Source organism: Oncorhynchus keta, unplaced genomic scaffold (genome assembly GCF_023373465.1).
Source record: "Oncorhynchus keta strain PuntledgeMale-10-30-2019 unplaced genomic scaffold, Oket_V2 Un_contig_16286_pilon_pilon, whole genome shotgun sequence".
Classification (NCBI taxonomy): domain Eukaryota; kingdom Metazoa; phylum Chordata; class Actinopteri; order Salmoniformes; family Salmonidae; genus Oncorhynchus; species Oncorhynchus keta.
The window spans coordinates 2,501-25,485 of NW_026279818.1; the positions used below are offsets into that span (position 1 = coordinate 2,501).

Here is a 22,985-nt window from a genome sequence, read left to right on the forward strand (position 1 = left end):
TCACCCTGACACACACATCACCCTGACACACACACACACACACATCACCCTGACACACACATCACCCTGACACACACACACACACACACACACACACACACACACACACACACACACACACACACACACACACACATCACCCTGACACACACACACACACACACACACACACACACACACACACATCACCCTGACACACACACACACACACACATCACCCTGACACACACACACACACATCACCCTGACACACACATCACCCACACACACACATCACCCTGACACACACACACACACATCACCCTGACACACACACATCACCCTGACACACACACATCACCCTGACACACACACATCACCCTGACACACACACATCACCCTGACACACACACATCACCCTGACACACACACATCACCCTGACACACACACATCACCCTGACACACACACATCACCCTGACACACACACATCACCCTGACACACACACATCACCCTGACACACACATCACCCTGACACATCACACATCACCCTGACACACACACACATCCACACACACACACACACACACACATCACCCTGACACACATCACCCTGACACACACACACCACCCTGACACACACACATCACCCTGACACACACACATCACCCTGACACACACACATCACCCTGACACATCACACATCACCCTGACACACACACACATCACCCTGACACACACACACATCACATCCCTGACACACACACACACACACACACACACACACACATCACCCTGACACACACACACATCACCCTGACACACATCACCCTGACACACACACACACACATCACCCTGACACACACACACACATCACCCTGACACACACACACACATCACCCTGACACACACACACATCACCCTGACACACACACACATCACCCTGACACACACACACATCACCCTGACACACACACACATCACCCTGACACACACACACATCACCCTGACACACACACACATCACCCTGACACACACACACACATCACCCTGACACACACACACACATCACCCTGACACACACACACACATCACCCTGACACACACACACACATCACCCTGACACACACACACATCACACGTCAAACACAAGGACTTACCGTGTTTCCTATGTTACGAAGGCCGACTCTTCCACCCCAACCTTGAGCTTTTCTTTCTGTGGAGAAGATTCAGACGAAGTCAGAGCTGAGGTGAAGGGACAGTTAGAGCTTAAAGGGACAGTCAGAGCTGAGGTAAAGGGACAGTCAGCCTAGTGGGAATCCATGGTGGGTGTCTTTTAGAACCCCTTCCTAGTGGGAATCCATGGTGGGTGTCTTTTAGAACCCTTCCTAGTGGGAATCCATGGTGGGTGTCTTTTAGAACGCCTTCCTAGTGGGATCTCATGGTGGGTGTCTTTTAGAACCCCTTCCTAGTGGGAATCCATGGTGGGTGTCTTTTAGAACCCCTTCCTAGTGGGATCTCATGGTGGGTGTCTTTAGAACCCCTTCCTAGTGGGAACCCATGGTGGGTGTCTTTAGAACCCCTTCCTAGTGGGAATCCATGGTGGGTGTCTTTTAGAACCCCTTCCTAGTGGGAATCCATGGTGGGTGTCTTTTAGAACCCCTTCCTAGTGGGAATCCATGGTGGGTGTCTTTTAGAACCCCTTCCTAGTGGGAATCCATGGTGGGTGTCTTTAGAACCCCTTCCTAGTGGGAATCCATGGTGGGTGTCTTTTAGAACCCCTTCCTAGTGGGAATCCATGGTGGGTGTCTTTTAGAACCCCTTCCTAGTGGGAACCCATGGTGGGTGTCTTTTAGAACCCCTTCCTAGTGGGAACCCATGGTGGGTGTCTTTTAGAACCCCTTCCTAGTGGGAATCCATGGTGGGTGTCTTTTAGAACCCCTTCCTAGTGGGATCTCATGGTGGGTGTCTTTTAGAACCCCTTCCTAGAGGGAATCCATGGTGGGTGTCTTTTAGAACCCCTTCCTAGTGGGATCTCATGGTGGGTGTCTTTAGAACCCCTTCCTAGTGGGAATCCATGGTGGGTGTCTTTTAGAACCCCTTCCTAGTTAGAACCCATGGTGGGTGTCTTTTAGAACCCCTTCCTAGTGGGAATCCATGGTGGGTGTCTTTAGAACCCCTTCCTAGTGGGATCTCATGGTGGGTGTCTTTTAGAACCCCTTCCTAGTGGGAATCCATGGTGGGTGTCCTTTAGAACCCCTTCCTAGTGGGAACCCATGGTGGGTGTCTTTTAGAACCCCTTCCTAGTGGGATCTCATGGTGGGTGTCTTTTAGAACCCCTTCCTAGTGGGAATCCATGGTGGGTGTCTTTTAGAACCCCTTCCTAGTGGGAACCCATGGTGGGTGTCTTTTAGAACCCCTTCCTAGTGGGAACCCATGGTGGGTGTCTTTTAGAACCCCTTCCTAGTGGGAATCCATGGTGGGTGTCTTTTAGAACCCCTTCCTAGTGGGAATCCATGGTGGGTGTCTTTTAGAACCCCTTCCTAGTGGGAACCCATGGTGGGTGTCTTAGAACCCCTTCCTAGTGGGATCTCATGGTGGGTGTCTTTTAGAACCCTTCCTAGTGGGAACCCATGGTGGGTGTCTTTTAGAACCCCTTCCTAGTGGGATCCCATGGCGGGTGTCTTTTAGAACCCCTTCCTAGTGGGAATCCATGGTGGGTGTCTTTTAGAACCCCTTCCTAGTGGGAACCCATGGTGGGTGTCTTTTAGAACCCCTTCCTAGTGGGAACCCATGGTGGGTGTCTTTTAGAACCCCTTCCTAGTGGGATCCCATGGTGGGTGTCTTTTAGAACCCCTTCCTAGTGGGAATCCATGGTGGGTGTCTTAGAACCCCTTCCTAGTGGGAACCCATGGTGGGTGTCTTAGAACCCCTTCCTAGTGGGATCCCATGGTGGGTGTCTTTTAGAACCCCTTCCTAGTGGGAACCCATGGTGGGTGTCTTTTAGAACCCCTTCCTAGTGAGAACCCATGGTGGGTGTCTTTTAGAACCCTTCCTAGTGGGAACCCATGGTGGGTGTCTTTTAGAACCCCTTCCTAGTGGGAACCCATGGTGGGTGTCTTTTAGAACCCCTTCCTAGTGGGATCCCATGGTGGGTGTCTTTTAGAACCCCTTCCTAGTGGGAATCCATGGTGGGTGTCTTAGAACCCCTTCCTAGTGGGAACCCATGGTGGGTGTCTTAGAACCCCTTCCTAGTGGGATCCCATGGTGGGTGTCTTTTAGAACCCTTCCTAGTGGGAACCCATGGTGGGTGTCTTTTAGAACCCCTTCCTAGTGAGAACCCATGGTGGGTGTCTTTAGAACCCCTTCCTAGTGGGAATCCATGGTGGGTGTCTTAGAACCCCTTCCTAGTGGGAACCCACGGTGGGTGTCTTTTAGAACCCCTTCCTAGTGGGAACCAATGGTGGGTGTCTTTTAGAACCCCTTCCTAGTGGGAATCCATGGTGGGTGTCTTTTAGAACCCCTTCCTAGTGGGAACCCATGGTGGGTGTCTTAGAACCCCTTCCTAGTGGGATCTCATGGTGGGTGTCTTTCAAAAACCCTTCCAAAACCCCAACATTCAGAACTCATTTTGAAACCCCTTTCTGTTTTGGTTCGGTTGTCAAAGTGATTCTCTTTGTTAGTTCTCTTTTCTGTGAGGGACGTCAATTTGAGTGTGTCTGGGAACGTGAGTGTGAGCCAGATTAAGCCTGTTTATCTGGTTCGGCTCAGAGGAGGCTATACCGTTTATCCTATTACACACAGGGAACACTGCTGACAGGGTTAGAGACAGTACCTGTGACAGGGTTAGAGACAGTACCTGTGACAGGGTTAGAGACAGTACCTGTGACAGGGTTAGAGACAGTACCTGTGACAGGGTTAGAGACAGTACCTGTGACAGGGCTAGAGACAGTACCTGTGACAGGGTTAGAGACAGTACCTGTGACAGGGTTAGAGACAGTACCTGTGACAGGGTTAGAGACAGTACCTGTGACAGGGTTAGAGACAGTACCTGTGACAGGGTTAGAGACAGTACCTGTGACAGGGTTAGAGACAGTACCTGTGACAGGGTTAGAGACAGTACCTGTGACAGGGCTAGAGACAGGACAGTACCTGTGACAGGGTTAGAGACAGTACCTGTGACAGGGTTAGAGACAGTACCTGTGACAGGGTTAGAGACAGTACCTGTGACAGGGTTAGAGACAGTACCTGTGACAGGGCTAGAGACAGTACCTGTGACAGGGTTAGAGACAGTACCTGCGACAGGGTTAGAGACAGTATCTGTGACAGGGTTAGAGACAGTACCTGTGACAGGGTTAGAGACAGGACAGTACCTGTGACAGGGTTAGAGACAGTACCTGTGACAGGGTTAGAGACAGTACCTGTGACAGGGTTAGAGACAGTACCTGTGACAGGGTTAGAGACAGTACCTGTGACAGGGTTAGAGACAGTACCTGTGACAGGGTTAGAGACAGTACCTGTGACAGGGTTAGAGACAGTACCTGTGACAGGGTTAGAGACAGTACCTGTGACAGGGTTAGAGACAGTACCTGTGACAGGGTTAGAGACAGTACCTGTGACAGGGTTAGAGACAGTACCTGTGACAGGGCTAGAGACAGTACCTGTGACAGGGCTAGAGACAGTACCTGTGACAGGGTTAGAGACAGTACCTGTGACAGGGCTAGAGACAGTACCTGTGACAGGGTTAGAGACAGTACCTGTGACAGGGTTAGAGACAGTACCTGTGACAGGGTTAGAGACAGTACCTGTGACAGGGTTAGAGACAGTACCTGTGACAGGGTTAGAGACAGTACCTGTGACAGGGTTAGAGACAGTACCAGTGACAGGGTTAGAGACAGTACCTGTGACAGGGTTAGAGACAGTACCAGTGACAGGGTTAGAGACAGTACCAGTGACAGGGTTAGAGACAGTACCTGTGACAGGGTTAGAGACAGTACCTGTGACAGGGTTAGAGACAGTACCTGTGGGGCTGACAGTACCTGTGACAGGGTTAGAGACAGTACCTGTGACAGGGCTAGAGACAGGACAGTACCTGTGACAGGGTTAGAGACAGTACCTGTGACAGGGTTAGAGACAGTACCTGTGACAGGGTTAGAGACAGTACCTGTGACAGGGTTAGAGACAGTACCTGTGACAGGGTTAGAGACAGTACCTGTGACAGGGTTAGAGACAGTACCTGTGACAGGGTTAGAGACAGTACCTGTGGGGCTGCTACAGTACCTGTGACAGGGTTAGAGACAGTACCTGTGACAGGGTTAGAGACAGTACCTGTGACAGGGTTAGAGACAGTACCTGTGACAGGGTTAGAGACAGTACCTGTGACAGGGTTAGAGACAGTACCAGCGACAGGGTTAGAGACAGTACCTGTGACAGGGTTAGAGACAGTACCAGCGACAGGGTTAGAGACAGTACCTGTGGCAGGGTTAGAGACAGTACCTGTGACAGGGTTAGAGACAGTACCTGTGACAGGGTTAGAGACAGTACCTGTGACAGGGTTAGAGACAGTACCTGTGACAGGGTTAGAGACAGTACCTGTGACAGGGTTAGAGACAGTACCTGTGACAGGGCTAGAGACAGTACCTGTGACAGGGCTAGAGACAGTACCTGTGACAGGGTTAGAGACAGTACCTGTGACAGGGTTAGAGACAGTACCTGTGACAGGGTTAGAGACAGTACCTGTGACAGGGTTAGAGACAGTACCTGTGACAGGGTTAGAGACAGTACCTGTGACAGGGTTAGAGACAGTACCTGTGACAGGGTTAGAGACAGTACCTGCGACAGGGTTAGAGACAGTACCTGCGACAGGGTTAGAGACAGTACCTGCGACAGGGTTAGAGACAGTACCTGCGACAGGGTTAGAGACAGTACCTGCGACAGGGTTAGAGACAGTACCTGTGACAGGGTTAGAGACAGTACCTGTGACAGGGTTAGAGACAGTACCTGTGACAGGGTTAGAGACAGTACCTGTGACAGGGTTAGAGACAGTACCTGTGACAGGGTTAGAGACAGTACAAGTGGGGCTACTACAGTACCTGTAACAGGGTTAGAGACAGTACCTGTGACAGGGTTAGAGGCAGTACCTGTGACAGGGTTAGAGACAGTACCTGCGACAGGGTTAGAGACAGTACCAGCGACAGGGTTAGAGACAGTACCAGCGGCAGGGTTAGAGACAGTACCTGTGACAGGGTTAGAGACAGTACCTGTGACAGGGTTAGAGACAGTACCTGCGACAGGGTTAGAGACAGTACCTGTGACAGGGTTAGAGACAGTACCTGTGACAGGGTTAGAGACAGTACCTGCGACAGGGTTAGAGACAGTACCTGCGACAGGGTTAGAGACAGTACCTGCGACAGGGTTAGAGACAGTACCTGCGACAGGGTTAGAGACAGTACCTGCGACAGGGTTAGAGACAGTACCTGTGACAGGGTTAGAGACAGTACCTGTGACAGGGTTAGAGACAGTACCTGTGACAGGGTTAGAGACAGTACAAGTGGGGCTACTACAGTACCTTTGACAGGGTTAGAGACAGTACCTGTGACAGGGTTAGAGACAGTACCTGTGACAGGGTTAGAGACAGTACCTGTGACAGGGTTAGAGACAGTACCTGTGGCAGGGTTAGAGACAGTACCTGTGGCAGGGTTAGAGACAGTACCTGTGGCAGGGTTAGAGACAGTACCTGTGACAGGGTTAGAGACAGTACCTGTGACAGGGTTAGAGACAGTACCTGTGGCAGGGTTAGAGACAGTACCTGCGGCAGGGTTAGAGACAGTACCTGTGGCAGGGTTAGAGACAGTACCTGGGGCAGGGTTAGAGACAGTACCTGTGACAGGGTTAGAGACAGTACCTGTGACAGGGCTAGAGACAGTACCTGTGACAGGGCTAGAGACAGTACCTGTGACAGGGTTAGAGACAGTACCTGCGACAGGGTTAGAGACAGTACCTGCGACAGGGCTAGAGACAGTACCTGCGACAGGGCTAGAGACAGTACCTGCGGCAGGGTTAGAGACAGTACCTGCGACAGGGTTAGAGACAGTACCTGTGGCAGGGTTAGAGACAGTACCTGTGGCAGGGTTAGAGACAGTACCTGTGGCAGGGTTAGAGACAGTACCTGTGACAGGGTTAGAGACAGTACCTGTGGGGCTGCTATGGTACCTGTGACAGGGTTAGAGACGCTACCTGTGGGGCTGCTACGCTACCTGTGGGGCTGCTACGCTACACCTGTGGGGCTGCTACGCTACACCTGTGGGGCTGCTACGCTACACCTGTGGGGCTGCTACGCTACACCTGTGGGGCTGCTACGCCACACCTGCGGGGCTGCTACGCTACACCTGCGGGGCTGCTACGCTACACCTGCGGGGCTGCTACGCTACACCTGCGGGGCTGCTACGCTACACCTGCGGGGCTGCTACGCTACACCTGCGGGGCTGCTACGCTACCTGTGGGGCTGCTACGCTACCTGTGGGGCTGCTACGCTACCTGTGGGGCTGCCACGCTACCTGTGGGGCTGCTGCTGCTACCTGTGGGGCTGCTGCTGCTACCTGTGGGGCTGCTACGCTACCTGTGGGGCTGCTACGCTACCTGTGGGGCTGCTACGCTACCTGTGGGGCTGCTACGCTACCTGTGGGGCTGCTACGCTGTGTTCTGTGTTTCTTTACCAACTTAACTCCTAATGCCTGTCAATACAACCACAGGGTGCAGCAGGCTCTTGTTCCAATTGGCTGTTGCAGGCTCTTGTTCCAATTGGCTGTTGCAGGCTCTTGTTCCAATTGGCTGTTGCATTTGGCTCATCAATGACTCATTAGCTGCTGATTCAACTCAGGACCAGGAATGTAATTGCTGGGCTGGAACTAAAGCCTGCAAACCTCAACAGCAGCCCCATCAGGGATGTGTTTGTATGTACATGTGTATAGTAACACTCACCTCTCTGTCTACAACCAGTAGCAGCCCCATCAGGGATGTGTAGAGGAGAGACTTGGAGATGTCAGCCGTGTTTCTCTGGATCCCGTTCTGAGAGACCAGGGTTTGGCACAGAGCCTGGCAGGTTCCGTCCCCGGTGGCACGCGTTTCTGCCGGCATCGTTACCACAGTCAAAGAGGTCCCCAACTTTACGGCGCAGAAACTAATGAGTTGACTGGTCTCCTGGTCCTTGTATCGGCTAGGTTGCTGGTTCAAGTCAACGAGGCTTCTGATGTAGAAAGAAGAACAGATCCCTCTTCATGAAGGTTTGGTAAACCCTATCACAACCAGGGGATCCTCTCTACCAGTACTCTGGTGAGGCACCAGGGGATCCTCTCTACCAGTACTCTGGTGAGACACCAGGGATCCTCTCTACCAGTACTCTGGTGAGGCACCAGGGGATCCTCTCTACCAGTACTCTGGTGAGGCACCAGGGATCCTCTCTACCAGTACTCTGGTGAGGCACCAGGGGATCCTCTCTACCAGTACTCTGGTGAGGCACCAGGGGATCCTCTCTACCAGTACTCTGGTGAGGCACTAGGGGATCCTCTCTACCAGTACTCTGGTGAGGCACCAGGGGATCCTCTCTACCAGTACTCTGGTGAGGCACCAGGGATCCTCTCTACCAGTACTCTGGTGAGGCACCAGGGGATCCTCTCTACCAGTACTCTGGTGAGGCACCAGGGGATCCTCTCTACCAGTACTCTGGTGAGGCACCAGGGGATCCTCTCTACCAGTACTCTGGTGAGGGACTAGGGGATCCTCTCTACCAGTACTCTGGTGAGGGACTAGGGGATCCTCTCTACCAGTACTCTGGTGAGGCACCAGGGGATCCTCTCTACCAGTACTCTGGTGAGGCACCAGGGGATCCTCTCTACCAGTACTCTGGTGAGGCACCAGGGGATCCTCTCTACCAGTACTCTGGTGAGGCACCAGGGGATCCTCTCTACCAGTACTCTGGTGAGGCACCAGGGGATCCTCTCTACCAGTACTCTGGTGAGGCACCAGGGGATCCTCTCTACCAGTACTCTGGTGAGGCACCAGGGGATCCTCTCTACCAGTACTCTGGTGAGGCACCAGGGGATCCTCTCTACCAGTACTCTGGTGAGGCACCAGGGGATCCTCTCTACCAGTACTCTGGTGAGGCACCAGGGGATCCTCTCTACCAGTACTCTGGTGAGGCACCAGGGGATCCTCTCTACCAGTACTCTGGTGAGGCACCAGGGATCCTCTCTACCAGTACTCTGGTGAGGCACCAGGGGATCCTCTCTACCAGTACTCTGGTGAGGCACCAGGGGATCCTCTCTACCAGTACTCTGGTGAGGCACCAGGGGATCCTCTCTACCAGTACTCTGGTGAGGCACCAGGGGATCCTCTCTACCAGTACTCTGGTGAGGCACCAGGGGATCCTCTCTACCAGTACTCTGGTGAGGCCACTATACTCATGCTATAACTACCACTATAACTAATACCATACTAATGCTATAACTACCACTATACTAATGCTATAACTACCACTATAACTACCACTATAACTGCCACTATACTAATGCTATAACTACCACTATACTAATGCTATAACTACCACTATAACTAACACTATACTAATGCTATAACTACCACTATAACTAACACTATACTAATGCTATAACTACCACTATAACTACACAATACTAATGCAATAACTACCACTATAACTACCACTATACTAATGCTATAACTACCACTATAACTACCACTATAACTACCACTATACTAATGGTATAAATACCACTATAACTACCACTATAACTAACACAATACTAATGCAATAACTACCACTATAACTACCACTATACTAATGCTATAACTACAACTATACTAATGCTATAACTACCACTATAACTAATACCATACTAATGCTATAACTACCACTATAACTAATACCTCACTAATACTATAACTACCACTATAACTAATACCTCACTAATACTATAACTACCACTATAACTACCACTATACTAATGCTATAACTACCACTATAACTACCAATATATCTACCACTATACTAATGCTATAACTACCACCATACTAATGCTATAACTACCACTATAACTACCACCATACTAATGCTATAACTACCACTATACTAATGCTATAACTACCACTATACTAATGCTATAACTACCACTATAACTACCACTATACTAATGCTATAACTACCACTATACTAATGCTATAACTACCACTATAACTACCACTACACTAATGCTATAACTACCACTATACTAATGCTATAACTACCACTATAACTACCACTATACTAATGCTATAACTACCACTATAACTACCAATATATCTACCACTATACTAATGCTATAACTACCACCATACTAATGCTATAACTACCACTATAACTACCACTATACTAATGCTATAACTACCACTATACTAATGCTATAACTACCAATATATCTACTACTATACTAATGCTATAACTACCACCATACTAATGCTATAACTACCACTATAACTACCACTATACTAATGCTATAACTACCACTATACTAATGCTATAACTACCACCATACTAATGCTATAACTACCACTATAACTACCACTATACTAATGCTATAACTACCACTATAACTACCACTATACTAATGCTATAACTACCACTATACTAATGCTATAACTACCACTATACTAATGCTATAACTACCACTATAACTACCACTATACTAATGCTATAACTACCACTATACTAATGCTATAACTACCACTATAACTACCACTACACTAATGCTATAACTACCACTATACTAATGCTATAACTACCACTATAACTACCACTATACTAATGCTATAACTACCACTATAACTACCAATATATCTACCACTATACTAATGCTATAACTACCACCATACTAATGCTATAACTACCACTATAACTACCACTATACTAATGCTATAACTACCACTATACTAATGCTATAACTACCAATATATCTACCACTATACTAATGCTATAACTACCACCATACTAATGCTATAACTACCACTATAACTACCACTATACTAATGCTATAACTACCACTATACTAATGCTATAACTACCACCATACTAATGCTATAACTACCACTATAACTACCACTATACTAATGCTATAACTACCACTATAACTACCACTATACTAATGCTATAACTACCACTATACTAATGCTATAACTACCACTATACTAATGCTATAACTACCACTATAACTACCACTATACTAATGCTATAACTACCACTATACTAATGCTATAACTACCACTATACTAATGCTATAACTACCACTATAACTACCACTATACTAATGCTATAACTACCACTATAACTACCACTATACTAATGCTATAACTACCACTATACTAATGCTATAACTACCAATATATCTACCACTATACTAATGCTATAACTACCACCATACTAATGCTATAACTACCACTATAACTACCACTATACTAATGCTATAACTACCACTATACTAATGCTATAACTACCACTATAACTACCACTATACTAATGCTATAACTACCACTATACTAATGCTATGATTAATGTTAGATTTCAGTGCATTCTTTGATATTATTGACCGTAACATAACTTGTGTGTTATGGCTTTTCAACCTCTGCCATACCGTGGATTCAGAGACATTATCTAGAATAACTCAGAGGGGTTTCTTCAATGGAAGCTTCTCTGAAGTCAAACATGTAAAGTGTGGTGTACCCCAGGGTAGCTCTTTAGGCCCTCTACACTTTTCTATTTTTACCAATGACCTGCCACTGGCTTTAAACAAAGCATGTGTGTCCACGTATGCTGACGATTCAACTGTATACACATCAGCAACCACAGCTAATGAAGTCACTGACACTATAACTACCACTATAACTAATACCATACTACAACTACCACTATAACTAATACCATACTAATGCTATAACTACCACTATAACTAATACCATACTAAAACTACCACTATAACTAATACCATACTAATGCTATAACTACCACTATAACTAATACCATACTAATGCTATAACTACCACTATAACTAATACCATACTAATGCTATAACTACCACTATAACTAATACCATACTAAAACTACCACTATAACTAATACCATACTAATGCTATAACTACCACTATAACTACCACTATAACTAATACCATACTAAAACTACCACTATAACTAATACCATACTAATGCTATAACTACCACTATAACTAATACCATACTAATGCTATAACTACCACTATAACTAATACCATACTAAAACTACCACTATAACTAATACCATACTAATGCTATAACTACCACTATAACTACCACTATAACTAATACCATACTAAAACTACCACTATAACTAATACCATACTAATGCTATAACTACCACTATAACTAATACCATACTAATGCTATAACTACCACTATAACTAATACCATACTAATGCTATAACTACCACTATAACTAATACCATACTAATGCTATAACTACCACTATAACTAATACCATACTAATGCTATAACTACCACTATAACTAATACCATACTAATGCTATAACTACCACTAGAACTACCACTATAAATAATACCATACTAATGCTATAACTACCGCTATAACTAATACCATACTAATGCTATAACTGCCACTATAACTACCACTATAACTAGTACCATACTAAAACTACCACTATAACTAGTACCATACTAATGCTATAACTACCACTATAACTAATACCATACTAATGCTATAACTACCACTAGAACTAATACCATACTAATGCTATAACTACCACTATAACTAATACCATACTACAACTACCACTATAACTAATACCATACTAATGCTATAACTACCACTATAACTAATACCATACTAATGCTATAACTACCACTATAACTAATACCATACTAATGCTATAACTACCACTATAACTAATACCATACTAAAACTACCACTATAACTAATACCATACTAATGCTATAACTACCACTATAACTACCACTATAACTAATACCATACTAAAACTACCACTATAACTAATACCATACTAATGCTATAACTACCACTATAACTAATACCATACTAATGCTATAACTACCACTATAACTAATACCATACTAATGCTATAACTACCACTATAACTAATACCATACTAATGCTATAACTACCACTAGAACTACCACTATAAATAATACCATACTAATGCTATAACTACCGCTATAACTAATACCATACTAATGCTATAACTGCCACTATAACTACCACTATAACTAGTACCATACTAAAACTACCACTATAACTAATACCATACTAATGCTATAACTACCACTATAACTAATACCATACTAATGCTATAACTACCACTAGAACTACCACTATAACTAATACCATACTAATGCTATAACTACCACTATAACTAATACCATACTAATGCTATAACTACCACTAGAACTACCACTATAACTAATACCATACTAACGCTATAACTACCACTAGAACTACCACTATAAATAATACCATACTAATGCTATAACTACCGCTATAACTAATACCATACTAATGCTATAACTACCACTAGAACTACCACTATAAATAATACCATACTAATGCTATAACTACCGCTATAACTAATACCATACTAATGCTATAACTGCCACTATAACTACCACTATAATTAATACCATACTAATGCTATAACTACCACTATAACTAATACCATACTAATGCTATAACTACCACTAGAACTAATACTTTAAAACATGACCAGACAGAAACTTACCTGGTTGTTCAATTGATATATCTCCTCTTCTCCAAACATCACCGGCTGTAATGCTGTAGTCTGTCAGGTCTCCAACCATCACCGGCTGTAGTCTGTCAGGTCTCCAACCATCACCGGCTGTAATGCTGTAGTCTGTCAGGTCTCCAACCATCACCGGCTGTAATGCTGTAGTCTGTCAGGTCTCCAACCATCACCGACTGTAATGCTGTAGTCTGTTAGGTCTCCAACCATCACCGGCTGTAGTCGGTCAGGTCTCCAACCATCACCGGCTGTAGTCTGTCAGGTCTCCAACCATCACCGGCTGTAGTCTGTCAGGTCTCCAACCATCACCGGCTGTAGTCTGTCAGGTCTCCAACCATCACCGGCTGTAGTCTGTCAGGTCTCCAACCATCACCGGCTGTAGTCTGTCAGGTCTCCAACCATCACCGGCTGTAGTCTGTCAGGTCTCCAACCATCACCGGCTGTAGTCTGTCAGGTCTCCAACCATCACCGGCTGTAGTCTGTCAGGTCTCCAACCATCACCGGCTGTAGTCTGTCAGGTCTCCAACCATCACCGGCTGTAGTCTGTTAGGTCTCCAACCATCACCGGCTGTAATATTGTATAGCGTGTCTATCAGGTAGGGGACATCACCTGTTTGGGGTGTAATGCTGTATATTCTGTCAGATAGGGGACGTCTCTAGTTTCTCCTAATGCTGTAATTCTCTCCTGTCCTGACACGGTCACGCCCTCCCCTAAATAACCGCTCACACACAGAGAGAGAGAGAGAGAGAGAGAAAGAGAGCGAGAGAGAGAGAGAAAGAGAGCGAGAGAGAGAGAGAGAGCGAGGACGAGTCAGAGATAATCATGCCTAATCTTTCCGTCTAAACTTAGCCGTCTCTGTCCCTACCCTCTTACTGTAGCTTAGGCCTCAATGGGAACATACCACACATGGATAAACAGGGGATCTACTCAGCTCTGTGAGAGAAGTTTTTTAAAATTTAATTACATTTTTGTAGAAGTGCCGCTTTTATTTAAATCTTTGTCCAATGGATGTTAAATGTCAATTTATTATCAACAAATAACAATATCCACTTCAGTCATGCCATTTAGATGTTGCCTTCAGTCTGTACAGGTTGTCAGTGTGATCAATAATCACGGCTAACATCGCAGGGAGTTGCAACTTCAATTTAAATATACACTGACTGTACAAATCATTATGGGGCAGACGCAGGGCAGATCATTAAGAACACCTGCTCTTTCCGTGACAACGACTGACCAGGTGAACCCAGGTGTAATCTATGATGCCTTATTGATGCCACCTGTTAAATCGACTTCAATCAGTGTAGATGAAGTGGAGGAGACGGGGTTAAAGAAGGATTTATAAGCCTTTAGACATGTGTGCCATTCAGAGGGGAATGGGCAAGACAATAGAGTGCAGTGCCTTTGAATGGGGTACGGTAGTAGGTGCCTTTGAACGGGGTACGGTAGTAGGTGCCTTTGAACGGGGTATGATAGTAGGTGCCTTTGAATGGGGCATGGTAGTAGGTGCCTTTGAATGGGGCACGGTAGTAGGTGCCTTTGAATGGGGCATGGTAGTAGGTGCCTTTGAATGGGGCATGGTAGTAGGTGCCTTTGAATGGGGCACGGTAGTAGGTGCCTTTGAATGGGGTATGGTTGTAGGTGTCTTTGAATGGGGTATGGTAGTAGGTGTCTTTGAATGGGGTATGGTAGTAGGTGCCTTTGAATGGGGCATGGTAGTAGGTGCCTTTGAATGGGGCACGGTAGTAGGTGCCTTTGAATGGGGTATGGTTGTAGGTGCCTTTGAATGGGGTATGGTAGTAGGTGCCTTTGAATGGGGTATGGTAGTAGGTGCCTTTGAATGGGGCATGGTAGTAGGTGCCTTTGAATGGGGCATGGTAGTAGGTGCCTTTGAATGGGGTATGGTAGTAGGTGCCTTTGAATGGGGTATGGTAGTAGGTGCCTTTGAATGGGGTATGGTAGTAGGTGCCTTTGAATGGGGTATGGTAGTAGGTGCCTTTGAATGGGGTATGGTAGTAGGTGCCTTTGAATGGGGTATGGTAGTAGGTGTCTTTGAATGGGGTACGGTAGTAGGTGCCTTTGAATGGGGTATGGTAGTAGGTGTCTTTGAATGGGGTACGGTAGTAGGTGCCTTTGAATGGGGTATGGTAGTAGGTGTCTTTGAATGGGGTACGGTAGTAGGTGCCTTTGAATGGGGTATGGTAGTAGGTGTCTTTGAATGGGGTATGGTAGTAGGTGTCTTTGAATGGGGTACGGTAGTAGGTGCCTTTGAATGGGGTATGGTAGTAGGTGCCTTTGAATGGGGTATGGTAGTAGGTGCCTTTGAATGGGGTACGGTAGTAGGTGCCTTTGAATGGGGTATGGTAGTAGGTGTCTTTGAATGGGGTATGGTAGTAGGTGTCTTTGAATGGGGTACGGTAGTAGGTGCCTTTGAATGGGGTATGGTAGTAGGTGCCTTTGAATGGGGTATGGTAGTAGGTGCCTTTGAATGGGGTACGGTAGTAGGTGCCTTTGAATGGGGTATGGTAGTAGGTGTCTTTGAATGGGGCATGGTAGTAGGTGCCTTTGAATGGGGTATGGTAGTAGGTGTCTTTGAATGGGGTACGGTAGTAGGTGCCTTTGAATGGGGTATGGTAGTAGGTGCCTTTGAATGGGGTACGGTAGTAGGTGCCTTTGAATGGGGGTACGGTAGTAGGTGCCTTTGAATGGGGTATGGTAGTAGGTGTCTTTGAATGGGGGTACGGTAGTAGGTGCCTTTGAATGGGGTATGGTAGTAGGTGCCTTTGAATGGGGCATGGTAGTAGGTGCCTTTGAATGGGGTACGGTAGTAGGTGCCTTTGAATGGGGTACGGTAGTAGGTGCCATGAACTGCAATGCTGCTGTGTTTTTCACGCTCAACAGTTTCCTGTGTGTATCAAGAACGGTCCACCACCCAAAGGACGTCCAGCCAACTTGACAAAACTGTGGGAAGCATTGGAGTTAACATGGGCCAACATCACTGTGGAACGCTTTCGACACCTTGTAGAGTCCATGCCCTGATGAACTGAGGCCGTTCTGAGGGAGAAAGGCAGTACAACTCAATATAAGGAAGGTGTTCCTAATGTTTTGTCCACTCAGTGTATAGGGCATAAAGACTTCAAGGCACATATTCTAATATTAATGCATAACATTTTTAACAGAGACCTGGTGTTACTGACAGTAGGATAGATATCAGTTTAACAGAGAGGTGCTACTGACAGTAGGATAGATATCAGTTTAACAGAGAGGTGTTACTGACAGTAGGATAGATATCAGTTTAACAGAGAGGTGTTACTGACAGTAAGATAGATATCAGTTTAACAGAGAGGTGTTACTGACAGTAAGATAGATATCAGTTTAACAGAGAGGTGTTACTGACAGTAGGATAGATATCAGTTTAACAGAGACCTGGTGTTACTGACAGTAGGATAGATATCAGTTTAACAGAGAGGTGTTACTGACAGTAGGATAGATATCAGTTTAACAGAGAGGTGCTACTGACAGTAGGATAGATATCAGTTTAACAGAGAGGTGTTACTGACAGTAGGATAGATATCAGTTTAACAGAGAGGTGCTACTGACAGTAGGATAGATATCAGTTTAACAGAGAGGTGTTACTGACAGTAGGATAGATATCAGTTTAACAGAGAGGTGTTACTGACAGTAAGATAGATATCAGTTTAACAGAGAGGTGTTACTGACAGTAAGATAGATATCAGTTTAACAGAGAGGTGTTACTGACAGTAAGATAGATATCAGTTTAACAGAGAGGTGTTACTGACAGTAGGATAGATATCAGTTTAACAGAGACCTGGTGTTACTGACAGTAGGATAGATATCAGTTTAACAGAGAGGTGCTACTGACAGTAGGATAGATATCAGTTTAACAGAGAGGTGTTACTGACAGTAGGATAGATATCAGTTTAACAGAGACCTGGTGTTACTGACAGTAGGATAGATATCAGTTTAACAGAGACCTGGTGTTACTGACAGTAGGATAGATATCAGTTTAACAGAGACCTGGTGTTACTGACAGTAGGATAGATATCAGTTTAACAGAGAGGTGTTACTGACAGTAGGATAGATATCAGTTTAACAGAGACCTGGTGTTACTGACAGTAGGATAGATATCAGTTTAACAGAGACCTGGTGTTACTGACAGTAGGATAGATATCAGTTTAACAGAGACCTGGTGTTACTGACAGTAGGATAGATATCAGTTTAACAGAGAGGTGTTACTGACAGTAGGATAGATATCAGTTTAACAGAGAGGTGTTACTGACAGTAGGATAGATATCAGTTTAACAGAGAGGTGTTACTGACAGTAGGATAGATATCAGTTTAACAGAGAGGTGTTACTGACAGTAGGATAGATATCAGTTTAACAGAGACCTGGTGCTACTGACAGTAGGATAGATATCAGTTTAACAGAGAGGTGTTACTGACAGTAGGATAGATATCAGTTTAACAGAGACCTGGTGTTACTGACAGTAGGATAGATATCAGTTTAACAGAGACCTGGTGCTACTGACAGTAGGATAGATATCAGTTTAACAGAGAGGTGTTACTGACAGTAGGATAGATATCAGTTTAACAGAGACCTGGTGTTACTGACAGTAGGATAGATATCAGTTTAACAGAGACCTGGTGTTACTGACAGTAGGATAGATATCAGTTTAACAGAGAGGTGTTACTGACAGTAGGATAGATATCAGTTTAACAGAGAGGTGTTACTGACAGTAGGATAGATATCAGTTTAACAGAGACCTGGTATTACTGACAGTAGGATAGATATCAGTTTAACAGAGACCTGGTATTACTGACAGTAGGATAGATATCAGTTTAACAGAGACCTGGTGTTACTGACAGTAGGATAGATATCAGTTTAACAGAGAGGTGTTACTGACAGTAGGATAGATATCAGTTTAACAGAGAGGTGTTACTGACAGTAGGATAGATATCAGTTTAACAGAGACCTGGTGTTACTGACAGTAGGATAGATATCAGTTTAACAGAGAGGTGTTACTGACAGTAGGATAGATATCAGTTTAACAGAGACCTGGTGCTACTGACAGTAGGATAGATATCAGTTTAACAGAGAGGTGTTACTGACAGTAGGATAGATATCAGTTTAACAGAGACCTGGTGTTACTGACAGTAGGATAGATATCAGTTTAACAGACCTGGTGTTACTGACAGTAGGATAGATATCAGTTTAACAGAGAGGTGTTACTGACAGTAGGATAGATATCAGTTTAACAGAGACCTGGTGCTACTGACAGTAGGATAGATATCAGTTTAACAGAGAGGTGTTACTGACAGTAGGATAGATATCAGTTTAACAGAGACCTGGTGTTACTGACAGTAGGATAGATATCAGTTTAACAGAGACCTGGTGTTACTGACAGTAGGATAGATATCAGTTTAACAGAGAGGTGTTACTGACAGTAGGATAGATATCAGTTTAACAGAGACCTGGTGCTACTGACAGTAGGATAGATATCAGTTTAACAGAGAGGTGTTACTGACAGTAGGATAGATATCAGTTTAACAGAGACCTGGTGTTACTGACAGTAGGATAGATATCAGTTTAACAGACCTGGTGTTACTGACAGTAGGATAGATATCAGTTTAACAGACCTGGTGTTACTGACAGTAGGATAGATATCAGTTTAACAGAGACCTGGTGCTACTGACAGTAGGATAGATATCAGTTTAACAGAGACCTGGTGTTACTGACAGTAGGATAGATATCAGTTTAACAGAGAGGTGTTACTGACAGTAGGATAGATATCAGTTTAACAGAGACCTGGTGTTACTGACAGTAGGATAGATATCAGTTTAACAGAGAGGTGTTACTGACAGTAGGATAGATATCAGTTTAACAGAGACCTGGTGCTACTGACAGTAGGATAGATATCAGTTTAACAGAGAGGTGTTACTGACAGTAGGATAGATATCAGTTTAACAGAGACCTGGTGTTACTGACAGTAGGATAGATATCAGTTTAACAGAGAGGTGTTACTGACAGTAGGATAGATATCAGTTTAACAGAGAGGTGTTACTGACAGTAGGATAGATATCAGTTTAACAGAGACCTGGTGTTACTGACAGTAGGATAGATATCAGTTTAACAGAGACCTGGTGTTACTGACAGTAAGATAGATATCAGTTTAACAGAGAGGTGTTACTGACAGTAGGATAGATATCAGTTTAACAGAGACCTGGTGCTACTGACAGTAGGATAGATATCAGTTTAACAGAGAGGTGTTACTGACAGTAGGATAGATATCAGTTTAACAGAGAGGTGTTACTGACAGTAGGATATATATCAGTTTAACAGAGACCTGGTGTTACTGACAGTAGGATAGATATCAGTTTAACAGAGACCTGGTGCTACTGACAGTAGGATAGATATCAGTTTAACAGAGAGGTGTTACTGACAGTAGGATAGATATCAGTTTAACAGAGACCTGGTGTTACTGACAGTAGGATAGATATCAGTTTAACAGAGACCTGGTGTTACTGACAGTAGGATAGATATCCTGTGCCTGTGCCTGTGCCATTAAACCCCTACAACTCATCCAGAACGCCGCAGCCCGTCTGGTGTTCAACCTTCCCAAGTTCTCTCACGTCACCCCGCTCCTCCGCTCTCTCCACTGGCTTCCAGTTGAAGCTCGCATCCGCTACAAGACCATGGTGCTCGCCTACGGAGCTGTGAGGGGAACGGCACCTCAGTACCTCCAGGCTCTGATCAGGCCCTACACCCAAACAAGGGCACTGCGTTCATCCACCTCTGGCCTGCTCGCCTCCCTACCACTGAGGAAGTACAGTTCCCGCTCAGCCCAGTCAAAACTGTTCGCTGCTCTGGCCCCCAATGGTGGAACAAACTCCCTCACGACGCCAGGACAGCGGAGTCAATCACCACCTTCCGGAGACACCTGAAACCCCACCTCTTCAAGGAATACCTAGGATAGGGTAAGTAAGGGTAAGTAATCCTTCTCACCCCCCTTCTCCCCCAACAAGATTTAGATGCAAGTGGCTGTTCCACTGGTTGTCATAAGGTGTATGCACCAATTTGTAAGTCGCTCTGGATAAGAGCGTCTGCTAAATGACTTAAATGTAATGTAAATGTATATCAGTTTAACAGAGAGGTGTTACTGACAGTAGGATAGATATCAGTTTAACAGAGAGGTGTTACTGACAGTAGGATAGATATCAGTTTAACAGAGACCTGGTATTACTGACAGTAGGATAGATATCAGTTTAACAGAGACCTGGTATTACTGACAGTAGGATAGATATCAGTTTAACAGAGACCTGGTGTTACTGACAGTAGGATAGATATCAGTTTAACAGAGAGGTGTTACTGACAGTAGGATAGATATCAGTTTAACAGAGACCTGGTGCTACTGACAGTAGGATAGATATCAGTTTAACAGAGAGGTGTTACTGACAGTAGGATAGATATCAGTTTAACAGAGACCTGGTGTTACTGACAGTAGGATAGATATCAGTTTAACAGACCTGGTGTTACTGACAGTAGGATAGATATCAGTTTAACAGAGAGGTGTTACTGACAGTAGGATAGATATCAGTTTAACAGAGACCTGGTGCTACTGACAGTAGGATAGATATCAGTTTAACAGAGAGGTGTTACTGACAGTCAGATACAGCTAAAGACAGAAGTTTACATACACTAAGTTGACTGTGCCTTTAAACAGCTTGGAAAATTCCAGAAAATGTCATGGCTTTAGAAGCGTCTGATAGGCTAATTGACATCATTTGAGTCAATTGGAGGTGTACCTGTGGATGTATTTCAAGGCCACCCTTCAAACTCAGTGCCTCTTTGCTTGACATCATGGGAAAATCAAAAGAAATCAGCCAAGACCTCAGAACAAAAGTAAACCTCCACAAGTCTGGTTCATTTTGGGAGCAATTTTCAAACACCTGAAGGTACCACACGTTCATCTGTACAAACAATAGTACGCAAGTATAAACACCATGGGACCATGCAGCCGTCATACCGCTCAGGAAGGAGACGCGTTCTGTCTCCTAGAGATGAACGTACTTTGGTGCAAAAAGTGCAAATCAATCCCAGAACAACAGTAAAGGACCTTGTGAAGATGCTGGAGGAAACATGTACAAAAGTATATATATCCACAGTAAAATGAGTCCTATATCGACATAACCTGAAAGTCCGCTCAGCAAGGAAGAAGCCACTGCTCTAAAACCACCATAAAAAAGCCAGACTACGGTTTGCAACTGCACATGGGGACAAAGATCAGACTTTCGGAGAAATGTCCTCTGGTCTGATGAAACAAAAATAGAACTGTTTGGCCATAATGACCATCGTCATGTTTGGAGGAAAAAGGGGAGGCTTGCAAGCCGAAGAACACCATCCCAACCATGAAGCATGGGGGTGGCAGCATCATGTTGTGGAGGTGCTTTGCTGCAGGAGGGACTGGTGCACTTCACAAAATAGATGGCAACATGAGGTAGGAAAATGATGTGGATATATAACCTGACTCAGTTACGCCAGCTCTGTCAGGAGGAATGGACCAAAATTCACCCAACGTATTGTGGGAAGCTTGTGGAAGGCTACCCGAAACGTTTGACCCAAGTTCAACAATTTAAAGGCAATGCTACCGAATACTAATTGAGTGTATGTAAACTGGGAATGTGATGAAAGAAATAAAAGCTGAAATAAATCATTTTCTCTACTATTATTCTGACATTTCACATTCTTAAAATAAAGTGGTGATCCTAACTGACCTAAAACAGGGAATATTCACTAGGATTAAATGTCAGGATTTGTGAAAAGCGGAGTTTAAATGTATTTGGCTAAGGTGTATGTAAACTTCAGACTTCCAACTGTATATGCCTCACCATCTAACGCCCTATCACAATAGTTGGAATGATCCGGCCTCTGCCGTGTCTCAAAGCTGATTGCAGGACCAGAACCACAGAACTCACCTGAGAAGAAGGCTACTGAGATGCCGGCTGTGTGCAGGACACAACAGCCAAAAGGACAGAGCTCTGATCCAAAGAGCCCAGCAGAGGAGGGCCGCAGTGGTCCAGGCTGTGCCCAGGCGGTTGTTTGACTAGGACAGGGAGAGGTAGCTGGAGGGACACCCACAA

General features: G+C 45.0%; 2 long non-coding RNA genes across 3 annotated transcripts; one reads left to right on the forward strand and one right to left on the reverse strand.

Annotated features, from left to right (window-relative positions):
* Nucleotides 1–7,960: 7,960 nt before the first annotated feature.
* On the reverse strand, nt 7,961–13,955 carry LOC127919301 (uncharacterized). The gene is made up of 2 exons (XR_008102520.1): nt 13,808–13,955; nt 7,961–8,225 (listed from the first exon to the last, which is right to left on the reverse strand). It is a non-coding gene; the product is annotated as an uncharacterized LOC127919301 (long non-coding RNA).
* LOC127919300 (uncharacterized) lies at nt 13,814–14,556 on the forward strand. Of its 2 annotated transcripts, none has more exons than XR_008102519.1 (3): nt 13,814–13,906; nt 13,987–14,026; nt 14,059–14,555. It is a non-coding gene; the product is annotated as an uncharacterized LOC127919300 (long non-coding RNA). The 2 variants fall into 2 exon arrangements; XR_008102518.1 differs by having other exon boundaries at nt 13,850–13,874; nt 13,907–14,026; nt 14,059–14,556.
* The last annotated feature ends 8,429 nt before the right edge of the window (nt 14,557–22,985 follow it).